General features: G+C 39.1%; 1 protein-coding gene across 5 annotated transcripts in view; it reads left to right on the plus strand.

Annotated features, from left to right (window-relative positions):
- The window catches only part of b3gat1a (beta-1,3-glucuronyltransferase 1 (glucuronosyltransferase P) a), a 123,291-nt gene that overhangs the window by 5,014 nt on the left and 93,933 nt on the right, over nucleotides 1-24,344 (plus strand). For 3 of the 5 annotated variants that reach the window (XM_010893289.5, XM_010893290.5, XM_020049881.3), the window contains exon 1: nucleotides 3,908-4,360. The gene's annotated coding sequence lies outside the window, so the exon portion shown is untranslated. Of the gene's footprint in view, nucleotides 1-3,907; nucleotides 4,361-24,344 lie in introns of those variants that run through there. The other 2 variants (XM_010893285.5, XM_010893284.5) reach the window with 2 other exon arrangements.

The following is a 24,344-nucleotide window of genomic DNA, read 5'->3' on the forward strand; positions in this document are numbered from 1 at the left end:
CCAGAACAACTTAGTACAAGGACAACTCCTGAAACAACTTACAGTAAAATACCTTGGGCACCACCAAATTAGGAATGGAACAAGCAACCTTTTGATTTTAAAGTCTGACTCCCTATCCACTAAGCCACTTAATTGATAAAGAAGGGTGTTTTTAATTCAATTATGTTTGTACTGGAATGTATACTGTACATTGTTTTGATTTCACTAAATAATGTGAAGTTAAATGTGACTGGTAAAATACAGTTACAGTGGATATAAAAAGTCTACACACCCCTGTGAAAATGCCAGGTTTTTGTGATGTAAAAGAATGAGACAAAGATAAATCATGTCAGAACCTTTTCCACTTTTAAAGTGACCTAAAAAAAAAAAGAAAAACTGAAATCTTCGAGGGGACAAATTTGAAATAAAAACCTTACAATACCTGGTTGCATAAGTGTCCACACCCTCTTATAACTGGGGATGTGGCTGTGTTCAGAATTAACCAATCACATTCAAACTCATGTTAAATAGAAATCATTACACACCTGCCATCATTTAATGTGGCTCTGATTAATCACAAATGTTCTTAGTTGCATCTCAACACAAAAGCCATGGTCCCCAGAGAACTTCCAAAGCATCAGAGGGATCTCATTGTTGAAAGATATCAGTTAGAAGGGTACAAAATATTTTCCAAAGCATTAGATATACCATGGAACACAGTGAAGACAGTCATCATCAAGTCCCTTCAAAATTGATGAAAAGACAAGAAGAAAACTGGTCAGGGAGGCTTCCAAGAGGCCTACAGCAACATTATAGGAACTGTAAGAATTTCTGGCAAGTACTGGCTATGTGCTATATGTGACAACAATCTCCTGTATTCTTCATATGAAGGGCTGTGGGGAAGGGTGACAAGACGGAAGCCTTTTCTTACAAAGAAAAACATCCAAGCCTGGCTAAAGTTTGCAAAAACAAACATCAAGTTCCCCAAAAGCGTGTGGGAAAATGTGTTATGGTCTGATGAAACCAAGGTTGAACTTTTTGGCCATAATTCCAAAAGGTATGTTTGGCGCAAAAACAACTCTGCACATCACACAAAGAACACCATTCCCACAGTGAAGCATGGTGGTGGCAGCGTCATGCTTTGGGGCTGTTTTTCTTCAGCTGGAACTGGGGTCTTAGTCAGGGTGGAGGGAATTATGAACAGTTCCAAATACAAGGCAATTTTGGCACAAAAACTTCAAGCGTCTGTTAGAAAGCTGAAGATAAAGTTCACCTTTCAGCACGACAACAACCCAAAGCACACATCTAAATCCACAAAAGCGTGGCTTCACCAGAAGAAGATGTTTTGGAAAGACCCAGCCAGAGCCCAGACCTGAATCCAATTGAACATCTGTGGGGTGATCTGAAGAGGGCTGTGTACAGGAGATGTCCTCACAATCCTACAGATTTGGAGCGCTTTTGCAAAGGAGAGTGGGTAACTATTGCCACGTCAAGATGTGCCATGCTAATAGACTCCTACCCAAAAAGACTTAGTGCTATAAAAAAATCAAAAGGTGCTTAAACAAAGTATTAGTTTAAGGGTGTGCACACTTATGCAACCAGGTTATTGAGTTCTTTTTTTTCTTAAATATTTCTGTTTGTTTTTCAATTGAATGGTTCACGTTATAGGTCACATTAAATGTGAAAAAAGTTCTGAAATTATTTATCTTTGTCTCATTCTTTTACATCACAATAACCTGGCATTTTAACAGGGGTGTGAAGACTTTTCATATCCACTGTAAGTCATCATGAGCATGTTTCTCACCAAGTTTTCAAATTACAATACAATCCTGTTGTATTGCAATTACAAACAAAACATTTTGTTTGTACAAACAAAAGCATTTTCTTTCTGGTGCTGTCGTTTTTCTATGTTGTTTTTATAATATTCTGAATATGGGATTGATAATAACCTTGATGCACTGAAATACATATTAAAGGAAATTAAGTAAAATTGTACCTTGAATACATTAGGTAACTAACTATAGGACATTACATTAAGCTTTTTGGAAGTATAATTAAATACAAATAAGAGTAAATTAGATTTCACTGAAATCTAATTTATAAACTAATTTATAAACTATAAATGTTATAAATCAGACATTCATTTCAAGCACATTGGTTGTAAAGGTTCTTTAACACAAATGATGGGGAAGTATACAAAAAAATACCTTTCATTACAATTAGTACATTATTAATTTCATATATATTTTTTGATTAGTATCCCTAAAATATAATTTACAGAAATATATTAAAATGCATTCACAATAAGTATGGGGAAGTACATAATCATTATAATTAATTGTACTTTAAGTATACCTTCAATAAGTATAGGGAAGAAATAATATATCTGAAGTATATTTAGGACAAACACAATTAAGCATTAAAAACGTAAGGTATACTTTTTTCCCACTTGGGGTACTAGCATAAATATAAGCATAAATTATGTTAATAAGGGCAATAATTAAGAAATGTGAATCAACTGAAGATGATATGAACCTATCTGGAAAAAGACCCATATGTATTTAATCCGCATGTACAGTGAGAAGATGGTTCTAGCAGTAACAACTATTGAAAGATCTCAATTGCAGAATTGCAGAAGTTGGTTGAATCTCAAAGTTATTAAGTCTTCAAAACTACCATTAGATACTACTTCCATGCTAACAAGCTCAACCTTTTTCAAGAAGAAAGTCCCTACTCCCATAAAGACATGGTGTTTGTTAAAAGTAATTGGAACTTGGAAAAAGGTTAGATGGTCAGGTGAAGAGGAGAGTCCAGAAGTGAAGACCAAGGACTAAAGTATCTGTAGAGATTCTGGTTGAATGGCTTATCGTGACAAGGAAATGTTTTTGGGGAAGAAATGCATTTTATTCATTTATACAGTTTCAGTGGACAGGATGTCGGTAATTGTGAATTGCTCTGTATTTCTCTGTTTTTATGAGACACCTTATCCTACATAAAAAAAATTACATCAAGATATTTCTTGTCAGCACTACAAGGCTTGTAGCATCAGCCTACTAGCATAAGTTTTAAATGGGTTACATTTACACATAGCCTTTATTTCACAGCAGTTTGCGAGAATAATGATGTTATGTAAAAGGATGATATAGCGGATTGCCTATTATTGCTGTTAAACCTAGCTCGTCGGATGGACATTAAATCTGAATTCAACATGTAATTTGACAGCTCTGTCATAACGTTTGCGATAAGCATCTGAGAATACCCTGGGTGGCCATTAAATGTTATCAACCTCTTTCCATCCATTGTGTGTGCTGGCACCCATGTGTGTATTGGTGTGGATACTCATGTTTGATTTTGTTAAATCATGTGTGTATGTATGCTTTATTTAATTGCAACACAATTACAACCTCCTTAAAAAGTAATACACTGAAGTATTTTAAAACCTGTGGTTTTTCCAACAACAATGTTTTGTTTTGCAATTATTCTAAACATTTCCTAAAATGGTCCATGAAAAATCGTTATTCGGGATTGGGAATTCTAACCATGCGGTATGAGGTAATGCAGGAAGATTGCAGCATGGAGGAAAGGTTGGGGACTATTTGATAAAGCCTTCAGTAGTGATAGGGGGAATTACACTGACTGGCAAGATCACGGAGAAGCAGTATCTACCCCTGGGATAGCAAGGACCGTAACGTCTGGTAAATGAAAGAACACTTCGTTCACCATTTCCTGTTTCGTTGCCTGCCTCTCCGCATCACTGGCTCCCTTTTCTCTCTGTCTCTCTCTATGCTGCAGCCCACCCTGCTTTGAGCCTTAATGGTACAGGCCGTTAGCGAGACCATCTCGGTAGGAGAGGGAGGGGGGGTCTCTGCTATGGCTAAGAGGCTACTTTAGTCCCACATAAACACATTCACAGATGTCTCTGCACACACAGAGCCATCTCCCCCGTTAGAGCAGCACGGCCTGCGTCTGACATCCTCCAAGCCGCTGCAACACATAGAGAGAGAGGGAGGGACCGATAGAGGAGGAGGACCACAGACAAACATATCGCGTCTCTCTCTTACAGCCCCCCTTGTGCGTTTGTATCTCTCTGTGAGCCACGCGGATGACAAATAGGAACATTATTAAGCCTGAAAAATTCTTCCTCTGCCTTTTATTTACCCTGCTTTTCCCTCCATCGTCCAAGTCTCGAATAGGGGTGTCAGCGGCCACAGCGGGATAAAATAAAGGGATGCTTTGAATGCTGCCTCTGTCTACGACACCGCACAGAGAAGCAGAAAGGAGCACGACAATCAAGGGCGAAAACAGGATTTTGAGAATGAATGGGAGTCCTTCTCCAGCATGTGTTAGGAATAGCAGCTCATCGCTGAAGTCTTCAGATAAGGTAAAGAAAATGTATCTCTGTCTGTCTTTTCAATATCTCTCTCTCCCTGCCTGATTACACCATTCAGAAGAAAGGCTAATAATGATGAAGCCATTTCCAAATTTATTAAGATCCTACCATGTGGACAGATTGCCATCTTTGTCCTGAATCCCTGTATGTGTGTAGCTGTAGCAATGTTGTGGAAGTGATTTAAAACGTGCATTTTGTATGCAGTGGACTAGAAAGACATGGCAGTGTGAAGGATCAGAGGACCTGACGGACTGACATGGAGAATCACTGATAATCCCCATTATCCTGTTTCTTTCTGATCAAACATCAGAGGGCAGCAAGAGAAAAATGCCAATACAACTAAACAGCTTTGTTGCTGCTGAAGGTCCTGTTATTAGAATAGTAATGACACACTTGTGTTCTGTATGTAGAAAATGCTTTGCCACCATGGAGAAAGAGTGCACTGCTGAACCAGGCAGTACAATGGGGAACTCATGAACTCTTCACCACTTCTAACAAGAAATAGCAACGGTGTACAAAAAAAAACGAAAAAGGCACTGGCGTCAACTAACATAGTAAGCCAAACTCAGGGTATTTAATGGAGAGTAGGCTGTATTTAAGTCAAATTGATTTACAGGTAATGTACCCTTGGGAATCGATGCTATGATGCAGTTTCTGTGTTTACTCCCTTGTTAAACACAAGAGACTTCGTACCGAGTGCTAACACTGTTTATGGATTGACACAGCACCTCCCCCACTCTGTAAACAAGAAACCATTGTCTAATTTTCTCTCATACATTCCAGACATAAATAGGACAATGGGCAGCATATTTTGCTTGTTATGCTAATGAGCTGCCCATGTTTTGAGTTAATGAGACGAACTCGAACCCCACCCACATTTCATTTTGCATTGGCAGAACTAGGATGGCCTGAATAGTCTGGGAACAAGAGATGCTGTAATGATCTTGCTGGGTGCAATAGCTAAATGTATAAATCGTTAAATTCAAGTGAGGATTGTGCCAGAGGGTGGTATTCTGAAGCTATTAAGAGTGGCTCCTAGTACCCTCACTGGAAAATACTGCACGATATGGCTGCAATTACAACAGTCTGGGACACTGTCCCAAGTCCATACACTTGTGTCATACTGGAAGAGCCAAGTTTCATTGGAAGTTTTGACTCTTCTAGTCCAGAAATGCTGACACCCATCATGACATCAGGCAATCTGGACAAACAGGTTTTTGTTGGCATACACAACTCTGTTAGGAATAGAACAAAATGAGCGCTCATTAAAAATATGGATTAATAGGCCTATTCATATTTTCCCTTGTCACTGGCATGTCAGAGTTCTCACCATAGTAAGACAGACCATTTAAAGGTGCAGTCCAGTCGCGTGATCATCCATCTCAGTACTCTTTAGCTGAAAAGTCCCAGTTTGCAAACGCATTATTGGTTTTAAAGACATGGTAAGAGTCACAATGGAATTGTAGACTATTAAGACAGAGAGCAGAGTATCACACTCACTAACTGACCTGCTGCACACCCAAACCACTTGGTTGGTATGGTGATATGTCATATGTCTAAGACAGGGTTAGGTCACTTTTAAGATTGTGTTTTTGGAGGAACTTTGTGATTTCAGTGGGGGGTAACATCTGACCAGAGTGCACCTTGAAATGCAGTTTAGTTCATACTAAAGTGATACAATGCATAATGAATTATGTTGTTTCCTTGCATGAGACAGCCCAACACCCAACTGTTTTAGCACTGAGGTGAAAGCATATGTATGGAGGAAGGCTTGTCATTTGATTCTGTAGCATACAGGACGCTGTGACATACTGTAGTCCAAAGTGCAGAGTGCTGATAGTACAAAACACACATTTGGCCAGCGCCTGCCCTAGGATAGTAATCTGTACCTCGTGGTTTAAACATTTATATCATCTCCAAGCACTGGATATGACTGACAGGTGAGAAATAACATAGAAACCTGACCGACAATATTTTACACAGAAAAATTTGAAAATGAAGACAAAGTAAAACCTCAAATGTAACCTCAAAGATTGTGGCTGCTTTTAAAAATAATTGACTGTAATTTTGACTGCAGTGAAATTCATTTTCTAAACAGTGTAAATGCCAGCTGTAAACATGACAAAAGTGAACAAAATTGGAAACAAATGCGGTACATTTCATGTATTTAGTGTAAAGTTTATTTTAATTTTAATATAAATGTAATTATATTGCAATTGAAATTGGCAGTAAACAAAACTAAATTAACAAATTGAAACCATTTTCCCAAACAGTGTCCCCATTTCAAGTATATTCAAATATAATTTTGTCTTTGTTTGTGGTATGTTGTTGTTTTGTAATATATATCTCTTAGCTGCTCCCACCTTGTGAATTACAGCATTAACTTTTCACATTCAAATCAACTCTACCCTTGTAGTGCACTAGAAAGTCTCATTAAAAACAAGACGACAGTAATTCCGTACACCACTATACTGTTCTTGTTTTCTCACTTGTAACAGAAATATAGTAAACTGTATAGAATTTTGGAAACCAGGAAATTACCTATTTATTTCTGACTGAGGAATTTTGATTGCAGCTGTCTGTCATTGTTTGTTTACAGGCTTGAAAGATTATCATGTTTTTAGTGAGAGGGGAGAGGGAGGGTGCAACTTTAAAAAAAAAAGTTTACCACAATAGCAGGTGCCCCATTTGTTGACTGCTAGATATTCCGCATTTTAGGATATGCTTTGGTATGCACACCAAATAATGTATTTTAATAAAATGCTGGGAAACACTATCATTTTAATATTAGTGAATATATATATATATATATATATATAATTATAATAATATATAATGAATTGTAAAAATATAATGTTCGTAATATATATATATATATATATATATATATATATATATATATATATATATTACGAACATTATATTTTTACAATTCATTATATATTATTATAATTCATTATATATTATTATAATTCAAAAATAGTACTTACGGTCCCTTTAGGTCTGTAGTATTTTCTGGAGATGCGCACACACACACTTACACACACACACACACCTGCCCCATTACTCAGAGAAATGCTCTCCTGTCAGTCTGCATCTATCCTCTCCCAAACTAGGAAACAGTAAAAACAGGGCAGTCTTGCCATCAATGGCATGGCGTCTGTTATCTTTACCTCCAAATCACAGAGCTAGAGGAGCACACTCTGTCTTCACAGAACAAATCTCCATGCAATGAATATTAACCACAGTTATAATTCTCAGAGGGATGCCAGAATGGACCATTTTGGCAGTCAGGGTAGGGTATAAAAAAGCCATTATAAAAATTATTATATTTTTTCTCTTTTAAAAAATAGTTGAAAGTGACAAAATGAATTTAACCCTCTGGACACCTATTCTCTGAAATCAGGGATATATGCTGGCATTCCTGAATCCAGTTACCTTTACTGATTTGAGAAACTTCATTTATGGCATTTAGTTGATTTCCAATTGTACATATGTAATTGCTTAAACATATTATTTGTTGAAAGCACTGCTACTCCCTTGAATAAAGCTACTTATTATATTGCTCTGCTTCAAGCTACCTAGCTATTTAGCTAAAAAACAATATATTAACATAATGGACACTTTAACACACCTTAATCCATTTTCTAATTTGGATTTCCAAAGAATAAGGAATAATAAGAGGAAGAAAAACACGTGCACTTCCTTACCTTAATCAGAGTGAGGGATAGAAAATCATCTGATCATTTAAATGGGAGGAGTATGAACAGAAATACAGTATTTGATGCTGCATGTGCCGACAGCCTGTACTGTCAATTGGGGACATGGCTTGGGTTGAGGCCACTCACCTGACAAAATGTGTTTATTAATTAAGCACCTCAATCAGGTTTTAAAATTGATTACATTTTCAAGTGAATGTGCCTGAATGCATTTTCCATTCTAATTAGCAAGTCACTGTTGAATGAACACGAGAGCCTCATGGGCTGGAATCTAACTGTTCATTTTAGATATAAGTAAGTACTGATGAAGTACTGAATTTTTTTTTGCAATGTGACTTCTATAGGTTCCAAAACAGTATGATTGTACAATAGAAATTCAAATAATGTAAGCTTTGTAAAAACATTTTTGTCTGTTAGCAAGTGTTGGATTCTACAGTCAGTACTACAGTATGTGGCACTTTCAGTTACTTAGTATGCTACTTGGTAGCTACTAATTTAATGGTTTAACAAGCTAATGTGGGATTTCTTCTGATGATATAGATGGCCATCATTGTTGTGTGTATCATGTCATTAATTGCTTCATCTGTGTTTTTGTAAATCTTTGTGTTTTTTTTTTTTATGTTCATGTTTGTTTACCCATACAGTGGCTTCAAATGTATTCACACCTCTTGGACCTTTCCACATTATATTGTGTTACAGCATCAACATGTATTTAATTACGTTTTTGCCTCTGACCAAAAATAAAATGTCCATGATGTCAAAGTGAAATGTTATGAACTGTTCCAAAAATAATTACAAATATGAAACAGAAAGTAATTGATTGCAATTTTCATTGCAAGTATTCACCTTCTTTTGTCAATATTACAGCCATGAGTGTATTTGGAGAAGTCAATACCAGTTTTGCACATCGGGACACAGCATTTTCTTTCCATTCTTCTTTGGAAAATTGCTCAAGCTCCATCAAGTTGGATGAGGACCTTAGACGAATACTCTTTTCAAATATTTTCAATTGTATTAAGGGCCAATCTTTGAACGGGCCACTACAGGTGGCTTTGGCTGCATGTTTGGGGTGATTGTCCTGCTGGAAAATGAATCTCCTCCCAAGTTCCAGGTCTCTTGCAGACTTCAGCAATTTTTCTTCCAGGATTTCTCAGTACTTTGCTGCCTCCATTTTGGCCTCTATCTCAACAAGTTCTTACAGTTCTTGATGCAGAGAAGCATACCCATAGCATGATGCTGCCACCACCATGCTTCATGTTAGGGATGGTGTTCTCATGATAATGTGAGTTGTTAGGCTTGCACCATAGTGCTTACCATTGAGGCCAAATAACTCTATTTTAGTCTCGTCACACCATAGAATCTTCTTCAACTTGGCATCATGGTCTCCCACAGTCTTCTGGCAAACTCTAGTTGATGTTTCTTCCCAACATTGACTTTTTTCACTCCCACAAAGGCCACTTTTGTGAAACACTCTGATATTGTTGCAGTGTGCACAGTATCTCCCAGCTCCGACGTCGAGACTGTAACTCCTATAGAGTTGCCATAGGCCTCCTGGTATCATCCCTCATTGCCCTTCTTGCCTGGATACTCTGTTTTTTTGAATGGCTTGTTATCCTATCCCTGATTGGTGCATTTGAAGAACCTTATTTAACATTATTTAGATTTAAATGTGTTTTCATCCTCATGAAGCAGGTTTCATTAGGAATTGTGGGAAAAAGAGGGAACTCCCAGAGACCGGTGTATATAACTTGAAAACATGTAAAACACCTTAAGAAACTTACTTGGGACAGTGATTTCATTTTTGCGTTTACATTAACAAAAGTGGCATTTTCAATTTATTTATACTGTGGATATCGACTAATAAGATTTACATATTTACAATTACAGTAGATGCATCTATCTAGAAGTAGCGAGATAAGGGAAACTTTTAGTTAACAGTATACCGTTTGAAGATGGTGGCCTGTTGTTTGCTTTCTTGCCCTAGAATTTCAAGTTTTAGTGATCATAATGTTGGTCCTTGATGGAAGGATGGATGGCGGAGTAGGGATGGAATTGGACAGGAAGGACATCCCTCTTTATACTAACTTAAAGCTGAAGTACGTACATTTTTTTGCATTAACACATCACTATTCTATTCATCTGGATCGTGGATGAATTCCTACTACATCAGATGGTCCCAGGACCACATCTGAAGAACATCTGTATACGGTGTACTGCTCCTAAGGAAAAAAGTGATCGGCTCTCACAGTGGCGGGAAATTATATCCTGCACACAGGAAGTGATGCGTTTGACGTATCAAACAAAGAGCTGATGCTGGACAAAATAAGGAAGTGGCTAATCTCATTTTGTGGATCAAGCAGCGAGAGACGCTAGCCAGTTTTATTTTAAAAATGGAAGAAGTTCAGAATGTAACGATACCTAAGAAAATACAGTTTAGATCAAAAGATAGCAAATCTGGTAAAAGCGAGGCAGATGCCGTTCGGAGTGAACATTGGTGCCTCTGCCTATCCACGATGGATGGAACTCATGGAGCAAAATGCAATTAACTTCAACGCTGATGTGGCAATTCTTCTGTTAAATAAGAGAGTAAAGTTAGCTAAAACGCTAGCTACCTAGCTAACCTCACACTGTTGTTTGTAATTGCCCTATTGGTGTTAATGTAGAGCAGACATGGCTACATTTACTGACTGTACATCCATCCAGCAGACATTGTTTGCAGGTTTTGCTACTACTACTAGCTTCTAATAATGTCAGCATGCCAGCAAGGACAATGTTAGCTGTTATACTGCACACTGTTGTTAGCAATTGGCTATAATTAATTACCAGGCTAAAACTATTTGCCAATTTGGCTAACTAGCTGTGGATAAAGAGGTGATCTGCTGTCTGTACATGCTGTTGCTTTGTTTACTAGCCCTGCTAGTAGTATTGTAATCGGAAAACATTACCAGGGCAAGTTTAGACTGTTCTCACATTTCCGTAATCATGCTACATCAGATAAATTTTGTTTAATTAATTTTAGTATATCATTAAAATAATCATATGTCAACTAACCTGGTCGGATTTATTTTTATTTTTTAGATGAGCTGAATAAAGTGCTCAGATAACGTGGGGCTTTAAGAGTGAACTGATGTCACACCATTGACAGCTGAGGCAGAAATAATTCCTGTTTTAAAAGTTACGTCCTTCAGCTTTAATCATCTCATTTCTAAGTTTTAGTGTAACTACAGGACACAGGTATTTCCAAATCAATAAGCAATAAGCAATAAGCCAATTGATTTTTTCAGTTATTCTGGAAATAGAACAGGGACAGATACAAGGAAATAATGCATATTATGATGTTACTGTGAATTTGAATGAATACTTGCTCAACAGTTTAATTCATATGATGCAAAAAGAGTTCTACTTCTCTTACAGGATTTTCACCAGAAATAAGAATTCATTAGAATGGTCCCAAATCATGATAGAAATGTTTAAAGGACTCTTTGACTGGGGTTAACAAACTGGTGTCTGTCATTCCTTTTCTCTTTGCTGTGTGTTCATTAGTTGAATCCTTCTATACATTTTATTATTTCTCATATTACATTTACAAGATTTTAAGTGTTTCTTAATTATGGGTAATAGCCAATGTCAAGTGTGTTTGTTGTAACTATTTTTTGTACTGTACAGTGACTGTTGGCTTAATAATAGCCAGTGCTCACCCTGCCACTGACCTCACTACACAAACTGCAATAAGGCATGAGTAAGTATGCATTGCGGAGTGCCTGGATAGAGCATATTACTTAGAAAATTGGTGATATACCACAAACCCTCACAATGCTTTATTGCGATTGTAATCAGATTTCCAACACAATTAGCACATTCAAATCTGATGTCAAGTCATACCGGTGATATACTGTCTTCAGTACTACAGTATTCAGGATTCGAGCCACTCCATTTACAATATCAAATCACTCTGAGCTACCACCAAGTTACACGTCCATATTTGGGAGGGATAGAGCGAGGGATGTACTGTAGACAGAATTAGGAAGAGCATGGTAGCCAAGTGGTCAAGAGCAATGGGTCTGTACAAGCAAGGTTGCAAGTTGTAGAACCCAACGTGAAAAACACTGTTTTCTTTACCCAATCTAATCCTATTTGCTGCCCAGTTTTTGCTGTGAATAACAATGTGTTCTTAGGAGACAGACCAATGAAATAAAAATAGAGAGGGATCCTCCTCTCCCATACTTCCGCCAGGCCTGATAGCCACACCACCATCAGTCTCCACTGGCCTTTTAATAAACAGCTGAAAAACAAATGCATACTATGTACTCTGCAAAACAAGCTGTCAGGCCTGGAGCTGTAGGAGTATTTTGTGGTGTCTTAGATTATACTCCATAGGGCATAGTTCTTACTGCTTGTATTTGGCGGCTGGCTGCTCGTAAAGAGAGGGACCTCCCCAGACTCAATAATACTATGGAAATGTACTGCACTATTTACTGCACTCGTTTCTATCCCTCCCCCTTTCAACCCCTTCACTCTCTTTCACTCCTGTATCCCCTCTTTCACTGCTCTCCTTCCCCCTCTTTCTAACCCCCCCGGAAAGACCTTTACCTCCATGAACATGCGTCAGCTTACTGAAGGGGTTTGCTCCGTTACTGTTTCTGCTGCTGCGGGGGCTAGCCCTGAGCCTTTCCAGCTTGGGTGTCAAATTTTACCCTTCTATTTATAGTCTGTGCTGTATAGCACCATCACTCTTGCTTCCTTCTCAGATATGATTCACCTGTCACTAAGGCTGCCCAAGTTTGCTAGATTTTGTTTCTACTGGAGCCAAGGAAGCTGGTCCGTTCACATCTCACCTTATTCTCAATCAGTTTTGTTTTTCCTCTAGACTCTCTCCTTGGGGTTGTGTTAGAAGGGGAGAGGACGGAAAAGAGGTATTAGAGACAACTGACAGCCTAGTATCTATGTTCAGACTATCCATCCCGTCTGCCTGTCTGTTGGAGATTAGAAGCAGCAGCTCAATGTGAGGAACACACACGCAGAGACTGACCGAACATTGATTCAGAGGCTCTGTCACAAATACGTGTAACCAGAGTATCTATGAGTGGGAAAAAAAGTGCCTCCTCTGCCCCTGCCCCCAACACAACCCGCACTGCACCACTGTAGGTTGCTGTGCTATGATACTGTACAGTAGCCTGCTTGCTTGGGAGACAAGCCGATGGCACGGTAGCACAACTGTCTTTTCTCCGCTATCCACTGCAGTCTATTGCCCAAGTAGTACTCCAATGGTGACACAATTGAACAGTGTTTATGTTGCACCCATCTATTCTTTTACAGACCTATAATTTAGGTGGTGTTGTTTCACAGCTTGTGTCCAACACTGTGGAGTGCTCCTCCCAACAGGGAGCTCAGAATAGGCTGCAGAGCCCTGGACTAGACTCCAATAGCTAAAAGTATAGTATAATAATATTTCTAGTGTAATACCTTACAGTAAACTTACAACAGCAAGATTTGTTTTTGGATCCCCACTGACAAAAAACATACACCATGGCTAATAGAAATATGTTAACTTCAACGTACATTCCAATAATTTAATACGTTCTGTTGTGGGACATACGTATATAATGTTTTATAGATTAAAAGCAAGTTCTCTGCAATTCTACACATTTTGCCATAGTGTTAATACATTTCTATATTGCTGTAAAATAAAAATAAAAATCTAGACCTTTTGCCGTAACCTATGCCATCCGAAAATTATATCTGAGTGAGAATGACTAACAAAATCAATGGAGGTCAGAATTCGACCATTACTGCAAGCTACAATTACTACCAGTTGGACTGCAAACACAGACACGATCAGACCAAGCTTTTCAAGGGGCCAGAGGAAGCCCATGCTAAATACAGGAACAATATTTGTTGGAGTCTTTTCATTTAAAAGCACAGAGAGTGATTTCTAAAATAATCTAATATAAAGACTGCATAGGAGCTTGAGGAAAGGTTCAAGCTTCATTAACCAACCAAATGGATGGAGGGAAACAAGCTGATTACCTATTAAATCAACATATATTTTTTATATATATATAAATGAAACATATATTTTTTATATATTTTGGCCTAATAGTTAATCCTTGTTGTGACGCACTACAGAAAGACCCTGATGAGCCAGAGCGACACATTTAGAAAGGTTTATGAATACATACCAATGCCATTGATCTCTCACTTCCACCTGTGCTGCTTAGTCCTCTGGGTGAAGGGTGGCTCCCAGTTAAAAAAAATGACATGGAAACAGCAGTTATGCAGTGTTGTGACATTTATTGACTGAATGTTTTTAGATCTGAGACCAATCAGATTTACTAATTGCCCACAAACATATTAATAAGGCCATGACTGCTTTCTCTACAGGCCCTAAAAGCTAACAGATCTTCTGTAGCACAGTCATCCCATTACACGGTATGTAACATGATTGGCATAGGACACTGTCTGACTTTTGCATTTTGCTTGGTTACTCAAGCACTGACAAAAATAAATTACAGCTAATAAATTATTTTACTTGAATTATTAATCAGTGATTTCTCTGCTGGTGTTGCTGGACTTAATATTTTAATATATTTCAAGTATAGTTCAGCTCAGATTCATATTTGGGTAAAAGTCCACATACCCTGAGTTGTTCCTGAAGGCACCTTCTTTAAAACAATCTATTATGTAAATGCATATGTATCATGTCTGACTGAATACAACCAGGAAAAATACTTTCTTTAGGGGATAGAGCCTTACTTGTTCTAAATAGAATACACAGAGGATGAATTGACTGAACTAGAGGCTCAGACAGCAGCTGAGGAAGGGCGCGATTGTGAACCAGTTGATCCCCAACCCTTGCCCAGAATATCTGGAGATTGGTGGTGTAGTTGTGGATTGTGCAATCTAAACTGAATGCTTTTGTTGCAAGGAGTGGGATTTATTGATGCCACTGTTGGAGAACATGAATGACCCAGTCCCTGAAGCTGAACAAGATGTATGGTTGATCATCTGGATTTCACCCCCATCATAACTGCTGGAGATTGTTTACATTCCAAAAATAAACTGGAAAAATTGTTCTAGGCTGGAGGGATCCAATGCCCAGCTCTCAAAAAAGTAGATTGTTCACGTAGATTGTTGAGGTTAAAGTTCACGCCCACCTTGATGACATCACTGCCGAAGAACAGAAGTTGGGTGTGGTGGCTATAGGAAATAGTTTGCTAATGTCTGTTTGAAGTCGCCAAATTCACTCTTTCGTCAGTATACAGTTTTAAAAATATCAATGATAGTGCGACAGAGTACTGAATGTACAGTGCTCAAAAAATTAATGGAACACGTAATCATCAATTAAAGTCAATTAAACTTCAGAGATATCAATCTGTTCAGTTAGGAAGCATAAGCAATTGTGAATCAATGCAAATTAGAGTGAAAACAGGTGAACTGGAAAGGAAACAGCAAGACAACCCCTAAAAATGGAATGGTTTTGCAGGTGGTGGCCACAGAATATTGCTCTCTCCTTATCCTACCTGACTGATTCTTCTCTAGATTTGCATTTTGCTAGTTGCCTTGTCTCTACTGGTAGCATGGTACCTGCAGCCTATTCAGGTAGTCCAGCACCTCAAGAATGGCGCATACAGTTAGATCCGGAAATAATTGGACACTATTTTGTCTATTTACCAAAATATATTCAAGTTACAGTTTAATAATGAATATGGGCTTAAAGTGTAGTCTCTCAGTTTTAATGTGAGGGTATTCACATCCAAATTGGAGGAAGGGTTTAGTAATTACATCTCATTAATGTGACGCCCCCTCTATTTCAAGGGACCACAAGTAATTAGGCAGTTGACTCAAACGCTTTTTCATGGACAGATGTGGACTATTCCTTTGTTAATTATTCTTCAATTAAGCAGGTAAAAGATCTGTAGTTGATTCCAGGTGTAGCATTGGCATATAAAATCTGTTACTGTGAACCCACAACATGCGTTCACAGGTGTTTTCAATGCAAGTGAAAGAGGCCATCCCTAGGCTGCAAATAAAGGAGTGGCCGAATCAACACTGGTACATTCTGAGAAAAAAAGAATGCACTGGTGAGCTCTACAAAACAAAAAGGCCTGGATGTCCACAGAGGACAACAGTGGTGGATGATCGTAGGATCCTTTCCATGGTGAAGAAAATCGTCCCTATTAGCATGGACATTCTCCTCCTCAGCATCACCATCCAGCCAGAGCATCAGTTCATCAACTGAGTCGTCATCAAATTATATAGAATATTCAAAAAAAATATATGAAATACAGAATTTATTTGTTTTAAATGGTTAATGGATTTAAAAAATACAAGAATGTGTTTGTATTCAAGGTCTCATCATATTAAAAAAACTACTAAAAAAAGAAAACATATAGAAAAAGAAGAGGTCCGAAATGAATAGGCAGTGAATCACAGTAGTGGGGGTATCGGGTTGATTTCAACGCCAATGCATAGCTCTAGTCTCCTGGATTATTGGCATATAATATTTTTCTACAGGTGACATCATTAAATTATCGACAAACAGAGGAGTTATTTGAAAAAGATGAGGTCCGAAATAAATAGGCTATGAACTGTGGGTTTGGCAGGTCTCTTCCGCGGGTTGTAGTGGGGCACTCGAGTTATCTCAACGCCAATGCATAGCTCTAGTCTTTTATACTGCTGGCATAAAAGATTCTATAGGTGACATGAAGAAGTTATCGAAAAACCGAGAGGAGTTATTAGAAAAAGATAGAAACGCGATATAGTTGGACTTTCGTTTTGTGAATAATTATTTAGCCTAATACATTTGTAAAATATGAATCTTCAGTAAAATAAGCAAAGGAAATTCAAAGAGACGATAGGATGTGTGGGCGATTTAGTTTCTCTTTCCCTCCTAAAATAATGTAGATTAACATTTTCGATATACATTTGATTAATTACCCTACACAATAAGCTGAATCTCCTATTGAAAAACAGTAACAATATGGTAAGTAGCCTATATCATTTGTATTATGTTTCACTAATAGCCTAATTAAGTTTTCATTCTTCTGGGAGTATCGCGCATTCATCCATTGATGTCATGCATTCATTGAGGGGTAATTAGCGCCTGGGTACCATTTGGGTACCATCCTAAGTGGCGTGGGCTATTGGCGGATTAAGTAGGAAAACACGGTATAAAAAAACAGGTAAATAGTCTCTAAATAGTTTTCTGTTCGTCAGTTTAGAATTCCGACAACGGAACAATGTAATATACGCCTATTTAGGTTGGCGTAGGCATTTGGCGATTCTAATGTTCAAGCTGAAAGTCTGCACTTCAATTGCATCTTGGTTGTTCCATTTCAAATCCATTGTGGTGATGTACAAAGCCACAATTATGAAAATTATCCAAATATGACTGTACATATGTGCAGTCGCAAAAAGTTTAGCTGTGTCTCCCAGTACAGTCCAAAGAACATGGAGATACCAGGAAATGGGCCGTTACACGAGGTGAGCTGGACAGGGCCGTAGAAGGGCATCAACCCAGCAGCAGGACTGATATCTGCTCCTCTGTGTGAGGAAGGACAGAAGGAGCAATGTCAGAGCCCTAAAAAATGACCTCCAGCGGGCTACTGGTGTGCATGTTTCGGTGAGGCCATGGAGAAGGACTATCGGCTGGCCTCGAAGAGATTCTGGCAAACCGTCCGGCGCCTCAGGAGAGGGAAACAGTGCCCTACCAACGCTGTTTACAGTGGAGGTGGGCAGCTGTTGACCTCAACTGGGGATGTCGTCGGGCGGTGGAAGGAGTACTTCAAGGATCTCCTCAATCCCGCCGTCACGTCTTCCATTGAGGAAGCAGAGGCTGAGGGCTCAGAGGTGGACTCGTCCATCACCCGGGCTGAAGTCACTGAGTTAGTCAAGAAACTCCTCTGTGGCAAGGCACCGGGGGTGGATGAGATCCGCCCTGAGTACCTCAAGTCTCTGGATGTTGTGGGGCTGTCTTGGTTGACACGCCTCGGCAGCATTGCGTGGCGGTCGGAGACAGTGCCTCTGGGATGGCAGACCGGGGTGGTGCTCCCTCTTTTTAAGAAGGGGGACCGGAGGGTGTGTTCCAACTACAGGGGGATCACACTTCTCAGCCTCCCAGGGAAAGTCTATGCCAGGGTAATGGAGAGGAGAATACGGCTGATAGTAGAACCTCTGATTCAGGAGGAACTGTGTGGTTTTCGTCCGGGCCGTGGAACAATGGACCAGCTCTGTACCCTCTACAGTGTGATGGAGGGTTCATGGGAGTTTGCCCAACCAATCCAAATGTGTTTTGTGGATTTGGAGAAGGCATTCGACTGTGTCCCTCGCGGCATCCTGTGGAGGGTGCTTCGGGAGTATGGGGTCCTGGGTCCTTTGCTAAGGGCTGTCAGGTCCCTGTACGACCGAAGCAGGAGCTTGGTCTGCATTGCCGGCAGTAAGTCAGACATGTTCCCAGTGCATGTTGGACTCCGGCAGGGCTGCCCTTTGTCGCCAGTTCTGTTGGTAATTTTTATGGACAGAATTTCTAGGCGCAGCCAGGGGCCGGAGGGTGTCAGGTTTGGGGACCACACAATTTCGTCTCTGCTCTTTGCGGATGATGTTGTCGTGTTGGCCCCTTCAAACCAGGACCTTCAGCATGCACTGGGATGGTTTGCAGCCGAGTGTGAAGCGGTCGGGATGAAAATCAGTACCTCCAAATCCGAGGCCATGGTCCTCAGTCGGAAAAGGGTGGCTTGCCATATTCAGGTTGGTGGAGAGTTCTTGCCACAAGTGGAGGAGTTTAAGTATCTAGGAGTCTTGTTCACGAGTGAGGGAAGGATGGAACGGGAGATTGACAGACGGATCGTTGCAGCTTCTGCAGTAATGCGGTCGATGTATCGGTCTGTTGTGGTGAAGAAAGAGCTGAGCCGCAAGGTGAAGCTCTCGATTTACCGGTCAATCTACGTTCCTGCTCTCACCTATGGTCATGAGCTTTGGGTCATGACCGAAAGGACAAGATCCCGGATACAGGCGGCCGAAATGAGCTTTCTCTGCAGGGTGGCTGGGCGATCCCTTAGAGGTCACCCGGGAGGAGCTCAGAGTAGAGCCGCTGCTCCTCCACATCGAGAGGGGTCAGCTGAGGTGGCTTGGGCATCCCAGGAAGGTGTTCCAGGCCAGTCCCACCAGGAGGAGACCCCGGGGGAAGACCTAGGACACGCTGGAGGGACTATGTCTCCTGGCTGGCCTGGGAACGCCTCGGTGTCCCCACCGGAAGAGCTAGAGGAAGTGTCTAGGGAGAGGAAAGTCTGGGCATCTCTGCTTAGACTGCTGCCCCCGCAACCCGGCCCTGAATAAGCGGAAGAAGATGGATGGATGGATGGACATTCTTCATTCAGTGGATGTGACCATTGACATTTTTCTTGAATAGGCTGTATCTTTTTCTACGTGTGTAATTGTGCGTAATTTACTGAGGTCCCAACTAACTATCCCCATCTAATGCTGTCAAATGATTAAAATAATTAATTGTGGTTAATTGCACAATCATTTGCAGTTAATCCTGTTTGTATTTGGTAAGGGGTAATAGTTGAAAGCATGAATTTGGCAATGAATAAACATTTTCTGTTTAAAAAACAATTAGTGAAAATGTGCTTCATTGTAAGGAAAATCTAAATATATTTTTTAATCATTAGTTTTGAACAAATGTTTACTGTAAATTATATTTCATGCTCCCAATGTTCAGGTAAGCCCACTTCTTCTCAGTTGTGTTTGTTCAGGGGCACACAAACAAGCTTGCTCTCTCTCTTTCTATCCAACAATTCTTTAATCTTATTTTATGATCACTCTTTGAAAGCAGTTTGTTTTGGTTCCAGCCAGGCACAAATCTAATAATGACTAGAAGACGGGTCGCCCGATGGGCGAAAATGGCAGACGCTCAGTCTGAAGGGAAAGGGGCAGGTCCTCTAGCCTCCCCTGAGGTGTATCTGTTCATGTGCCTGTTACCCTCTCAAAACATTAAAAGAGCAATCTGTTTCAGTTAGAAAACTAACAATATATTTCATCATCATCGTAATACTCCTAATTTATGTCATTTTTTGGTTGATTATTTTGTTTTGGACCCTGTCCATTCAAGCAACTCACAAGTACAGAGGCTACAGTTAACTGGTATTGCAACGTTAGCTTCTGCTTGGGAGAATCAGGGGCACAAAGGCTATTTGGTTAGTTTATCTACTATCAATTCATCAAGTTGATGCGTGTTGCTGCTCTACTTCAATACTAGCCCTCTCACTGGAATGCATCATCTATGGTTTGACAAACCAGTGAAAGAACATGGAGTTTGTACTTTATACAGGTAACGAGTTCAAACTGGTGCAGTTAATACAGGTAATGAGTGGAGAACAGGAGGGCTTCTTAAAGAAAAACTAACAGGTCTGTGAGAGCTAGAATTCTTACTGGTTGGTAGGTGATCAAATACGTATGTCATGCAATAAAATGCTAATTAATTACTTAAAAATCATACAATGTGATTTTCTGGATTTTTGTTTTAGATTGCGTCACTCACAGTTGAAGTGTACCTATGATAAAAATTACAGACTTCTACATGCTTTGTAAGTGGGAAAACCTGCAAAATCGGCAGTGTATCAAATACTTGTTCTCCCCACTGTACATATTGATGTTTTAGTTGTTTTACTAAAACTTTTCACCAGCACCGTTTTTGTCGTCAACAACTGATCTTTGTCATTGAAATTTGTACCCATAAATGTTTTTGCTAATGTTTGTGCTTCATTCTCATCAATGTAATGTTGCTGGGTGCTTTCACCACAAGACTCACTAGAAGGCAGTGACATAAATTTGGCTGTGAGAGTTAGTTATTGCGCAACACAAGTTTCTCTGTATCAGAGATGGGGACAAGTCACACATGGTCAAGTCCAAGCAAGTCTCAAGTCTTAACCATCAAGTCTCGAGTCAAGTCTCAAGTCACAGTTCAGATAAATCAAGCAAGTCAAGTCAAGGGTGCACCCTAAGCAAGTCAAGTCGAGTCCTTATAAGTTTCAAGTCAAGTCACAGTACTAAAGAGATGAAGACACACACACACTGTCCTCTGTTTCTGACGTGCGTTCGGTGCGAAGCTCGATTTCAAAATCAAATATTTTTCTCCTCCGCGGTACCATTTTTTGGGGGGACGAAGCGGAGGGATCTTGAATCAGCCTGAAGGGGTTGTATTCGCTATAACAACCGCCTCGCTGTACCTTATCCCGCTTATTACATGGCTACCTACCAAATAAATCTATAATTTGACACAAAATATTGATTTCAAAAGGAATTTATTGATTTAAAAACGATTGTATTGCTTCCTCTAAAGAAAATAGTCCGTTCCGTCTCTGGTTAGAATCCTGCTGCGTCCATAGCAACGCGCTGTTTTTCATGGCAACGGTCTGTTATCAAGAAATAACACGCATTCTGCACTGGAATTCAGCCAATCCATGTAATAAGGGCTAATAATAACAACCTTATAAACTAATTATTGTGACTGAAAAACTGCCTAATATGTAATTACGCTGTAATTATTCTTGTCTGTATGATTAAAAAAAAAAACTCTTCGAAATGTTTAGGTGCAATCACACCGGCGCCTCCATGTTAGCCTTTCATGCAGTAAAGTTAACTGTTATGGTGTAAGCACAATGCTTTTTAGTTTCCACAGGCAGTTCACAAACACTTGAAAATGCCCACATTTAATACAGACATTATAGCCTACGTGTAATAATATACATGCCCGCTCATTTTAAGATGCCCATCAACATTAAAATTCAGGCTATGCCACTGTTATAGTCAAATTCCCTTACATCTATTTACCAGACGTATTCAGTAATGATAATGGTCACATTTCTAACAAGAAAATAAAACAAAAATAATATGCAACCAAGGCCAAATTATGACAAACAAAAATTAATTACATTAGTAACTTAATCGTTATAGATCTTAGTGAAACTGAATATGAAGAGATTACTTTCTTACCTTTCCTTGTGGTTCTTAAAATAACGAATGACAGTTGACGTTGTTGCATATTTTGCATCTGGCAAATCTTTTTTTATTCACACGGTCCAGTTCAAAGTCATTGTATCCAAACGATACTATTTGTGGAGCTCGACCAACGTTACTGTCTGCCATGTTTGGCGCGGTTTGAATTGTGCAGCGTTAAAGGCACATACGCTGATCAGTGGTGCTGATGTAACAACATATAAAATAATTTTATTGCTGTTTGTTTATTATAAGTTCAAGTCATTGTCGAGTCTTCCACTTCAAGTCAAGTCTCAAGTAACTTGTTCTCAAGTCCAAGTCAAGTCATTTTCATACTTTAATCAAGCAAGTCACAAGACCTGCGTGAAGTTGGCCCCCCCACCAACTCAAAACGTCGTCAAACTATGTGAAGTTGGCCCCCCCACCAACGCAAAACGTCGTCAAACTATGCTCGTTCGTTTGTGCTGGTTTGTGCTGTAAAAAGTTTCGTTTGTGCTGCTTCCGTTTTTTAGATATTAACATAATATTTTTAGGTCAATCTGAGGTCAACCAGCCCCCCCACATTCTCCAAATTCACCCAAAATAGTCTCGATCGTTTGTGCTACGTTTGTGCTGGTTTGTGCCGGTAAAAGTTTCGTTTGTGCTGCTTTGGGTTTTAAAATATTAGACATTGAATTATAGACGATGACGTCACCAGCCCCCCACATTCTCCAAATTCACCCAAAATAATCTCGTTCGTTTGTGCTTCGTTGGTGCTGGTTTGTGCCTCTTTTGATGAACACAGGACTGTGAAAATGGAATCCCTGTCGACTGCTGGTTTCTTGGACATCTGGCTTAAGCAAAACATAATTACCCTCAATTATTCTGATTCCAAAAAATATCATGTACAGCATACATTTGTTTTAATATATTACTGTATTGGTCTGAATATAATGATCATATAATATAGTAAGGATAATGTAGATGGATAATATATCTTATGTTAGGACCAATATGGTAATGTTCACCCCTAGATTGTCATTTTTTTATTGAACTGAAAATTCATTGCTAACACTATCACTAATTTAGCTATGAAATGTTAAATACAGTTGCACCCATGGTCGTTTTTTAATACTAAAATGAAACTTTGTGCAACTGTAAATAGCATTTCATAGCTAAATTGGTAATAGAAGTGTTATTATTGAGGTTTCTGTTCAATAACAAGGTTAGCTCTCTTGAAAGTTGTACAATATTCTTGCAGTTACTAGTATTGTAACAGACAGTTTTAAAACAATGTATACTTACATTGTTCAGAAATTTGGATTAGTAACGACTTTTGTAGTTTGATTTATATCGACCTTTTCTCCACTAACTCTACACAATTTTATACAAGAGCATTCTTGAATGGAAGTGTCACTTGCGGTGGGAGTGGAGTGTAGCAGATGAGACTCGTAAAAATAAAATACAATCACAAGACACTGAAGTGAGGATAATTGTTTATTGAACAAATTATGTAATGACAGAACGTCTTCGTCAATTCTACTTTAAAAGTGTGCTCTCCTCGAGGATAGTTTAGCTGTTTTCTTGCCCAAAAATGCTGAAGTTACATTTAAACTACGACTTGATGGCACACGCGCACAAATCCATTTTGCTCATAGAGTAGCAGAAGATAAGAGTGACATAGGCCTAATAAAAGAAAAACATTACGTTTTTATTAAACACTACAGGACTACAAAAAAACTGATAAGAAATTGCATGATGTTCTATTAAATCATCTTTATTAGCATCTAACATTTTAGAGATTGAATAGACAAAACCGAAATAAAATGCTCATAGTCTATAGGCTACTGACTAACTACAAACCAAAATACAGAGCTGTCTGACTATTTTTGATCTTGTGACCATTGATTAATCTATTTTATTCAGTGAGCCTTGTTTGTAGCCTATAGGCCTAAATATTAATTTGATTACATTTCTGATATTTTACAACCCAACGCGGCACAAACAAAACTTTTACCGGCACAAACCAGCAAAAACGAAGCACAAACGATCGAGACTATTTTGGGTGAATTTGGAGAATGTGGGGGGGCTGGTGACGTCATCTTCTATAATTCAATGTTGAATATTTTAAAACCCAACGCAGCACAAACGAAACTTTTACCGGCACAAACCAGCACAAACGAACGAGACTATTTTGGGTGAATTTGGAGCATGTGGGGGGGCTGGTTGACCTCAGATTGACCTAAAAATATTATGTTAATAGCTAAAAAACGGAAGCAGCA

Source organism: Esox lucius, chromosome 1, assembly GCF_011004845.1.
Source record: "Esox lucius isolate fEsoLuc1 chromosome 1, fEsoLuc1.pri, whole genome shotgun sequence".
NCBI classification, from domain to species: Eukaryota; Metazoa; Chordata; class Actinopteri; order Esociformes; family Esocidae; genus Esox; species Esox lucius.